Consider the following 9,075-nt stretch of genomic DNA (forward strand, 5'->3'; position numbering starts at 1 on the left):
TAAAACACATTCACAATTGAGTTGAGTTAATCAAAAGATTTCACAAACTTGCAAGACAATCAATGATCAAACATGGATATATGTAATTGAGCCATTGAACCCTCACTGGATTTGTGTATACACTCTAGTCACTCAGTGTTTGGGGTTAATTACTCTATTCTTCTCTAGTCATGCTTTCTGAAACTTTGTTCTTCATCTAACTAATCAACAAACATTTAATGTACACATGCAAACATCATGAGGTCTTTTCAAGGTTGTAATGGGGCTAAGGTAAAGGTGAGGGCATATATATAAGGCTAAGTGAGCTATAAATTGAATTCTTGATTAGTCTAAAATCTCACCAAACATATACATACTCTCTACAATTTTAAAATTATGCCTAGCTGCCCAATTTTTCCACTTTTGTATCACATACTCATGCACCAAATTATTTTTGAATTTTTTATTACATGTGCATTGATTTTTCTACTAAACTTAATACTGGGGTAATTTTGTCCCCTTATTTATTTACTTATTTAAAGGGATTTTTTATATCAATGCACATGGTATTTTAATTATTTAAGTCTCACATGAGCATGCACCCAATATTTCAAATAATTTATCAATTTAATATCTTCCTACCAACCCAAGTTCCCATAGTTTTCCCACACTTAGTGGATACACAATCTCTATCTTAAGCTAACCAAAGATTCAATTTAGGATATTTAATTTGTTTTTCCGCTTAAGGTTAGTGATGTGGTTATAGAACGGAAGGGATTAAAAGGCTCAAAGTGGCTTAACAAGGGTAACATAAAAGGGTAGGCTTATTTGGGATAAGTGAGCAAAAACAAGTAATGGCCTCAATCATATGCAAGAATGTAAATACATTGAATATTGGACATATAGAATGAAACAAAGTAAAGTCTACAATTATAGTGAAGAAGGGAGAAACACACAGGAATGAAAACTATGGTTAAATAATGTAACCATGCAATTAAGCTAAAAAACTCACGGGTTGTGTGTTCTTTGGCTCAAAACCATATATCAGTTATGTATATCATACAAGTAGGAATTAAGAGTTTCCATTCAACTCAATGTGAATCTTTGAATGGCTCATAACCAATAATAAGGCACACAATTACAATTCCCCGGCAATGGCACCATTTTGACGAACTGATTCTTGCCAGTAAAGAAATTCATAAAAATAATCAAGTTGTAGGTATAGTTTCTAAACTAACAGAAAATCCTTTCGTACAAAAGTTTTGGTTGTCACAAGTAACAAAACCCAATAAAATTTATAACCGAAGTATTGAAACCTCGGGTCGTCTCTCAAGGAATTGCAGGGAGGTGTGTTTATTATTGGTTATGGAAAAAGATATATTTTTGGGTTTTTGAAATAGGGAACAAGTAATTTAAATGGCAAGCAAGATAAATTAATAATTAGAAAAACTCTTGGTAAGGTATGAAAACTGGAAATCCCATCCTAGTTATCCTTATCAGGTGTGATGAGAATTGTTTAGTGCTCCCACTTAGTTAACCCTTACTAAATAAAGGAAAGTCAAGTGGACTAATCAACTTGATTCCTCAAGTCCTAGTCAACTCCTATGGAAATACTAGCTTTAGAGGGATCCAAATCAATTAGCAATTTCCAATTTTCAATCAACCGCTGAGTTTGACAACTCAAGTGTCACCAATTACTCAACCAAAATCAAAAGGGAAGAAAATCTACTCGAATAAAAATGCCTTGACCAGGAGAAAATTAATTGGAAGCATCAATAACATAAATTAAAGAAAGCAATCACAAATCTGAAATACCTCAAATTATATTAAATAAAGATATCAATTCTAACATGGGAAAGTTCATAAATCAAATTGGGAGAGTAAATAAACCAAGTGATAAAGTAAATAAAAGTAGAAGAGAAATTAAATTTAAGGAACATTGAACCTGGAATGAGGAATATAACCATAAACTAAGAGAAATCCTAATTCTAAAACCTAAGAGAGAGGAGAGAGCCTCTCTCTCTAGAGAACTACATCTAAAATCTAAAATTCTGTCTATTGAATGAATGATTGATGGATGATTTGATTTCCTCATTCTCCAGCCTCTATTCTGTATTTCTGGGATTGGATTTGGGCCGAAAAAGGGCCTAGAAATCGCTGGCGGTAAATTCTGCAATTTTCTGCACGTGGCGTCCGTCACGCGTGCGCGAGGGTCACGCATGCGCGTCATTTGGAGATTTCCTTGTCACATGTACACGTCAGTCACGCGTATGCTGGTGCACAAAATTACAATCACACTTTTGCAATTCCACACAACTAACCAGCAAGTGCACTGGGTTGTCCAAGTAATACCTTACGTGAGTAAGGGTTGATCCCATAGAGATTGTCAGATTGAAGCAAGCTATGGTCATCTTGTAAATCTCAGTCAGGCAGATTCAAATGGTCATGAGTTTTGATAATTAAAAGACAAAGGAAACATAAAATAAAGATAGAAGTACTTATGTAATTCATTGGTAGGAGTTTCAGATAAGCGTATGAAGATGCTTTGTTCCTTTTGAATCTCTGCTTTCCTATTGCCTTCATCCAATCATGCGTACTCCCTTCCATGGCAAGCTGTATGTTTGCGGATCACCGTTGTCAATGGCTACCGTCCGTCCTCTCAGTGAAAATGGTCCTCTACGGGCTGTACGGCTAATCAACTGTTGGATTTCTCGTCTCGGATGAAAAATACCAGGCACAGCTACCGCATGGCTAATCAGCTGTCGATTCTCGATCGTGTCGAAATAGGATACATTTATCCTTTTGCGCACTGTCACTGCGCCCCACAGTCACGAGTTTGAAGCTCCTTCGCAGTCGTCCCTTCCCAGATCCTACTCGGAATACCACAGACAAGGTTTAGACTTTCCGGATCTCAGGAATGCTGTCTATTGATTCTAGCCTATACCACGAAGATTCTAATCTCAGATTCAGATGCTCTGTTATCAGGAGAGATGATGTGAATCGTTGAATAGAGATCCAAGAGATATGCATTCAAGCTTGTTTTCTTGTAGAACAGAAGTGGTTATCAGGCAGGCGTTCATAGGTGAGAATGGTGATGAGTGTCACTTGATCATCACATTCATCATATTGAAGGGCGAATGGATATCTTAGAACAAGAATAAGCTCAAATTGAATAGAAAATAGTAGTAATTGCATTGATTCATGAGGAACAGCAGAGCTCCACACCTTAATCTATGATGTGTAGAAACTCCACCGTTAAAAATACATAAGAACAAGGCTAGGCATGGCCGAATGGCCAACCTCCCCAAACATGAAATGAAGCTCTCTAAAAGATGATCAAAAGATCAAAAGATGATCCAAAGATATTCCAAAGATGAAAATACAATAGTAAAAGGTCCTATTTATAATGAACTAGTAGCCTAGGGTTTACAGAAACAAGTAAATGATGCAGAAATCCACTTCTAGGGCCCACTTGGTGTGTGCATGGGCTGAGCATTGAAGCTTTCATGTGCATAGGCTATTCTTGGAGTTAAACGCCAGCTTTGGTGCCAGTTTGGGCGTTTAACTCCAATTCTGGTGCCAGTTTGGGCGTTTTACGCCAGAATTCCTTGGGCTGACTTTGAACGCCAGTTTGAGCCATCAAATCCCGGGCAAAGTATGGACTATTATATATTGCTGGAAAGCCCAGGATGTCTACTTTCCAAAGCAATTCAAAGCGCGCCGATTGGGTTTCGGTAACTCCAGAAAATCCACTTTGAGTGCAGGGAGGTCAGAATCCAATAGCATCTGCAGTCCTTTTCAGCCTCTGAATCAAATTTTTGCTCAGGTCCCTCAATTTCAATAAAAAAATACCTGAAATCACAGAAAAATACACAAACTCATAGTAAAGTCCAGAAATGTGATTTTTATTTAAAAACTAATAATTATATGCTAAAAACTAACTAAATCATACTAAAAACTACCTAAAAATAATGCTAAAAAGTGTATAAATTATCCGCTCATCACAACACCAAACTTAAATTGTTGCTTGTCCCCAAGCAATTAAAAACAAAATAGGATAAAAATACGAGAATATACAATAAATTTTGAAAATATCTATGAAGATCAGTCTTAATTAGATGAGCGGGGCTATCAGCTTTTTGCTTCTGAATAGTTTGGCATCTCATTTTATCCTTTGAAGTTCAGAATGATTGGCATCTATATGAACTCAGAATTCAGATAGTGTTATTGATTCTCCTAGTTCAGTATGTTGATTCTTGAACACAGTTACTTTATGAGTCTTGGCCGTGACCCTAAGCATTTTGTTTTTTAGTAGTACCACCGGATACATAAATGCCACAGACACATAACTGGGTGAACCTTTTCAGATTGTGACTCAGCTTTGCTAGAGTCCCCAATTAAAGGTGTCCAGAGCTCTTAAGCACACTCTTTTTACTTTGGACCATGACTTTAACAGCTCAGTCTCAAGCTTTTCACTTGACACCTTCACGCCACAAGCACATGGTTAGGGACAGCTTGGTTTAGCCACTTAGGCAGGATTTTATTCCTGTGGGCCCTCCTATCCATTAATGCTCAAAGCCTTGGATCCTTTTTCTACCCTTGCCTTTTGGGTTAAAGGGTTATTGGCTTTTTTTGCTTGCTTTTTCTTTTTCTTTTTCTTTTTTTTTCGCAAGCTTTGTCTATTCACTGCTTTTTCTTGCTTCAAGAATCAATTTTTTGATTTTTCAGATCATCAATAACATTTCTCTTTTTTTATTATTCTTTCAAGAGCCAACAAATTTAACATTCATAAGCTTCACTATCAAAAATATGCATTGTTCAAGCATTCATTCAGAAAACAAAAAGTATTGCCACCACATCAAAATAATTAAACTATTTTAAAATTCGAAATTCATGTACTTCTTTTTCTTTTTCAGAAAACAATTTTTTTCATTTAAGAGAGGTGAAGGATTCATAGGACATTCATAACTTTAAAGCATAGGCACTAGACACTAATGATCATGTAATGAAGATGCAAACATAGATAGCACATAAAGCATAAAAATAAAAAAAAAACAGAAAGATAAGAACAAGGGAATCAAAGAACGGGTCCACCTTAGTGATGGCGGCTAGTTCTTCCTCTTAAAGATCCAATGGAACGCTTGAGCTCCTCTATGTCTCTTCCTTGCCTTTGTTGCTCTTCCCTCATGGCTATTTGATCCTCTCTAATTTCATGGAGAATAATGGAGTGCTCTTGGTGCTCTATTTTTAGTTGCTCCATATTGGACTCAAATATCCTAAGGAGGTGTTGATTTGCTCCCAATAGTTGTGTGGAGGAAAATGCATCTCAGGGATTTCTTGATGAGGGACTTCCTCATGCTCTTGTTGAGGTCCATAAGTGGGCTCTCTTATTTGCTCCATCCTCTTTTTAGTCATGCCTTTGGAGTCTTTTTTCCACTAAGCTCCTTCCACACATATGTCCATAAGGACTTGGTCCAACCTTTGATCAAAGTTGACCCTTCTAGTGTAGGGGCGTGCATCTCCTTGCATCATTGGCAAGTTGAATGCTAACCTTACGTTTTCCAGACTGAAATCTAAGTATTTTCCCCGAACCATTGTAAGCCAATTCTTTGGGTTTGGGTTCACACTTTGATCATGGTTTTTGGTGAGCCATGCATTAGCATAGAACTCTTGAACCATTAAGATTCTGACTTGTTGAATGGGGTTGGTGAGAACTTCCCAACCTCTTTTTCGAATCTCATGTCGGATCTCCGGATACTCATACCTTTTGAGCATGAAAGGGACCTCAGGGATCACCTTCTTCTTGGCCACAACTTCATAGAAGTGGTCTAGATGGACCTTTGAGATGAATCTCTCCATCTTTCATGACTCAGAGGTGGAAGCTTTTGCCTTTCCTTTCCTCTTTCTAGAGGTTTCTCTGGCCTTAGGTGCCATAAATGGTTATGAAAAAACAAAAAGCAACACTTTTACCACACCAAACTTAGAAGGTTTGCTCGTCCTCGAGCAAAAGAAGAAAGAAGGGAGTAGAAGAAGAAGAAAATAGAGGAGATGGAGAGGTGTGAGTGGTTCGGCCAAGGAGGGAAAGAGGTGTTTATGATGTGTGAAAATGAAGGAGGCATGAGGGGTTTATATAAGAGTGGAGAGATGGGTAGGGTTCGTGTATTAGGGGTTGGGTTTGGGAGGGAAAGGATTTGAATTTGAATTGTAAGGTGGGTGGGGCTTTTGGGGAAGAGTGGGTGGGTGGAGGTGATTGGTGAAGAGGTGATGGGGAAGAGAAATGGAGGTGATTGGTGAGGGGTATTTAGGGAAGGGTGTTATGGGAAGGTGTGAAGAAGAGAGAGAGAGAGTTGAGGTAGGTGGGAATCCGGTGGGGTCCACAGATCCTGAGGTGTCAAGGATTTCTCATCCCTGTACCATTTTGGCGTGTAAACGCCCCTTTGAGTGCCAATCCTGGCGTTAAACGCCAGGTTGCTACCCATATCTGGCGTTTAACGCCAACTTTTCTTCCCTTTCTGGCGTTAAACGCCAACTTTTCTTCTCTTTCTGGCGTTAAATGCCAACTTTTCTTCCCTTTCTGGCGTTAAACACCAGTCTGGTGCCCTTTTCTGGCGTTAAACGCCCAGAATAGTGCCAGACTGGGCATTTAACGCCTATTCTGCTACCCTTACTGGCGTTTAAACGCCAGTAAGCTCATCCTCCAGGGTGTGCTATTTTTTATTTTAGCTTTTGTTTTTGTGACTCCACATGATCATCATCCTAAAGAAAATATAAAATATCAATGGAAAATAGAAATTTAACATAGATAAGTAAAGATTTGGTTGCCTCCCAACAAGCACTTCTTTAATGTCAATAGCTTGACAGTGGGCTCTCATGGAGCCTCACAGATACTCAGAGCATGATGATGGCCTCCCAACACCAAACTTAGAGTTTGAATGTGGGGGCTCTGTTTGACTCTGCATTGAGAGAAGCTTGTCATGCTTCTTCTCCATGTGTACAGAAGAAGATTCTTTAGCTTTAAACACAAGGTAGTCCTCATTCACTTGAAAGACCAACTCTCCTCTGTCAACATCAATCACAGCTTTTGTTGTGGCTAGGAAGGGTCTGCCAAGGATGATGGATTCATCCTTATTCTTCCCAGTGTCCGGGATTATGAAGTCAGCAGGGATGTAAAGGCCCTCAACCTTTACTAAAACATCCTCTACAAGTCCATAAGCCTATTTCATGGATTTGTCTACCATCTCTAGTTAGATTCTTGTAGCTTGCACCTCAAGGATCCCTAGTTTCTCCATTACAGAGAGGGGCATGAGGTTTATACTTGACCCTAGGTCACACAGAGCCTTCTCAAAGGTCATGGTGCCTGTGATATAGGGTATTAAGAATTTTCCAGGATCAAGTTTCTTCTAAGGTAATGTCTGCCTAATCATGTCATTCAGTTCATTGGTGAGCAAGGGGGGTTCATCCTTCCGAGTCTCATTACCAAATAACTTGGCATTCAACTTCATAATTGCTCCAAGGTACTTAGCAACTTACTCTTCAGTAATATCTTCATCCTCTTCAGAGGAAGAATACTAATCAGCGCTCATGAATGGCAGAAGTAGGTTCAATGAAATCTCTATGGTCTCTGTATGAGCCTCAGATTCCCTTGGTTCCTCAAAGGGGAACTTCTTTTCGTTCAGAGGACATCCCATGAGGTTTTTCTCATTGGGAATCACGTCCTCCTTACTCTCTCCAGGTTCGGCCATGTTGGTCATGGTTATGGCCTTGCACTCTCTCTTGGGATTTTCTTCTGTATTTCTTGGGAGAGTGCTAGGAGGAGTTTTAGTAAATCTCTTACTCAGCTAACCCACTTGTTCCTCCAAATTTCTAATGGAGGATCTTGTTTCATTCATGAAACTTAGTGTGGTCTTAGATAGATCAGAGACTATGGTTGCTAAGCCAGAATGACTCTGTTCAGAGTTCTCTGTTTGTTGCTGAGAAGATGATGGAAAAGGTTTGCTATTGCTAAACCTATTTCTTCCACCATTATTGTTGTTGAAGCCTTGTTGAGACTTCTGTTGGTCCTTCCATGAGAGATTTGGATGATTTCTCCATGAAGGATTATAGGTGTTTCCATGGGTTCTCCCATATAATTCACCTCTTCCATGCACTCAGGATCATAAGCTTCTTCTTCAGAAGATGTTTCTTTATTATTGCTGGATGCAGCTTGCAATCCAGTCAGATTCTGAGAAATCATATTGACTTGCTGAGTCAATAATTTATTCTGAGCCAATATGGTATTCAGAGTATCAATCTCAAGAACTCCTTTCTTCTGAGTTGTCCCATTGTTCACAGGATTTCTTTCAGAAGTGTACATGAACTGGTTATTTGCAACCATTTTAATGAGTTCCTGGGCTTCTGCAGGCATTTTCTTCAGATGAATAGATCCACCTGTAGAATGGTCCAATGACATCTTGGATAACTCAGACAGACCATCATAGAAGATACCTATGATGCTCCATTCTGAAAGCATGTCAGAAGGACACTTTCTGATTAATTGCTTGTATCTTTCCCAAGCTTCATAGAGAGATTCACCTTCCTTCTGCTTGAAGGTTTGAATTTCCATTCTAAGCTTACTCATCTTTTGAGATGGAAAGAATTTAGCTAAGAAGGCATTGATTAGCTTTTCCTAAGAGTTCAGGCTGTCTTTAGGTTGTGAGTTCAACCATACACTAGCTCTGTCTCTTACAGCAAAAGGGAAAAGCATAAGTCTGTAGACCTCGAGATCAACTCCATTGGTCTTAACAGTGTCACAGATTTGCAAAAATTCAGCCAAAAACTGATGAGGATCTTCCAATGGAAGTCCATGAAACTTGCAATTCTGTTGCATCAGAGAAACTAATTGAGGCTTAAGCTCAAAGTTGTTTGCTCCAATAGCAGGAATAGAGATGCTTCTCCCATAGAAGTCGGGAGTAGGTGCAGTAAAGTCACCAAGCACCTTCCTTGCATTGTTGGAATTGTTGTTATTTTCGGCTGCCATGTCTTCTTCTTTTTCAAAAATTTCTGTTAGGTCCTCTCTAGAGAGTTGTGCTTTAGCTTCTCTTAGCTTCCTCTTCAAGG

At 38.9% G+C, this 9,075-nt stretch overlaps 1 non-coding gene across 1 annotated transcript; it reads left to right on the forward strand.

Moving 5' to 3' along the window:
* Window positions 1-8,482: 8,482 nt before the first annotated feature.
* Window positions 8,483-8,590, forward strand: LOC112732115 (small nucleolar RNA R71). The gene has a single exon (XR_003167852.1). It is a non-coding gene; the product is annotated as a small nucleolar RNA R71 (small nucleolar RNA).
* The last annotated feature ends 485 nt before the right edge of the window (window positions 8,591-9,075 follow it).

Source organism: Arachis hypogaea, chromosome 12 (genome assembly GCF_003086295.3).
Source record: "Arachis hypogaea cultivar Tifrunner chromosome 12, arahy.Tifrunner.gnm2.J5K5, whole genome shotgun sequence".
NCBI lineage: Eukaryota > Viridiplantae > Streptophyta > Magnoliopsida > Fabales > Fabaceae > Arachis > Arachis hypogaea.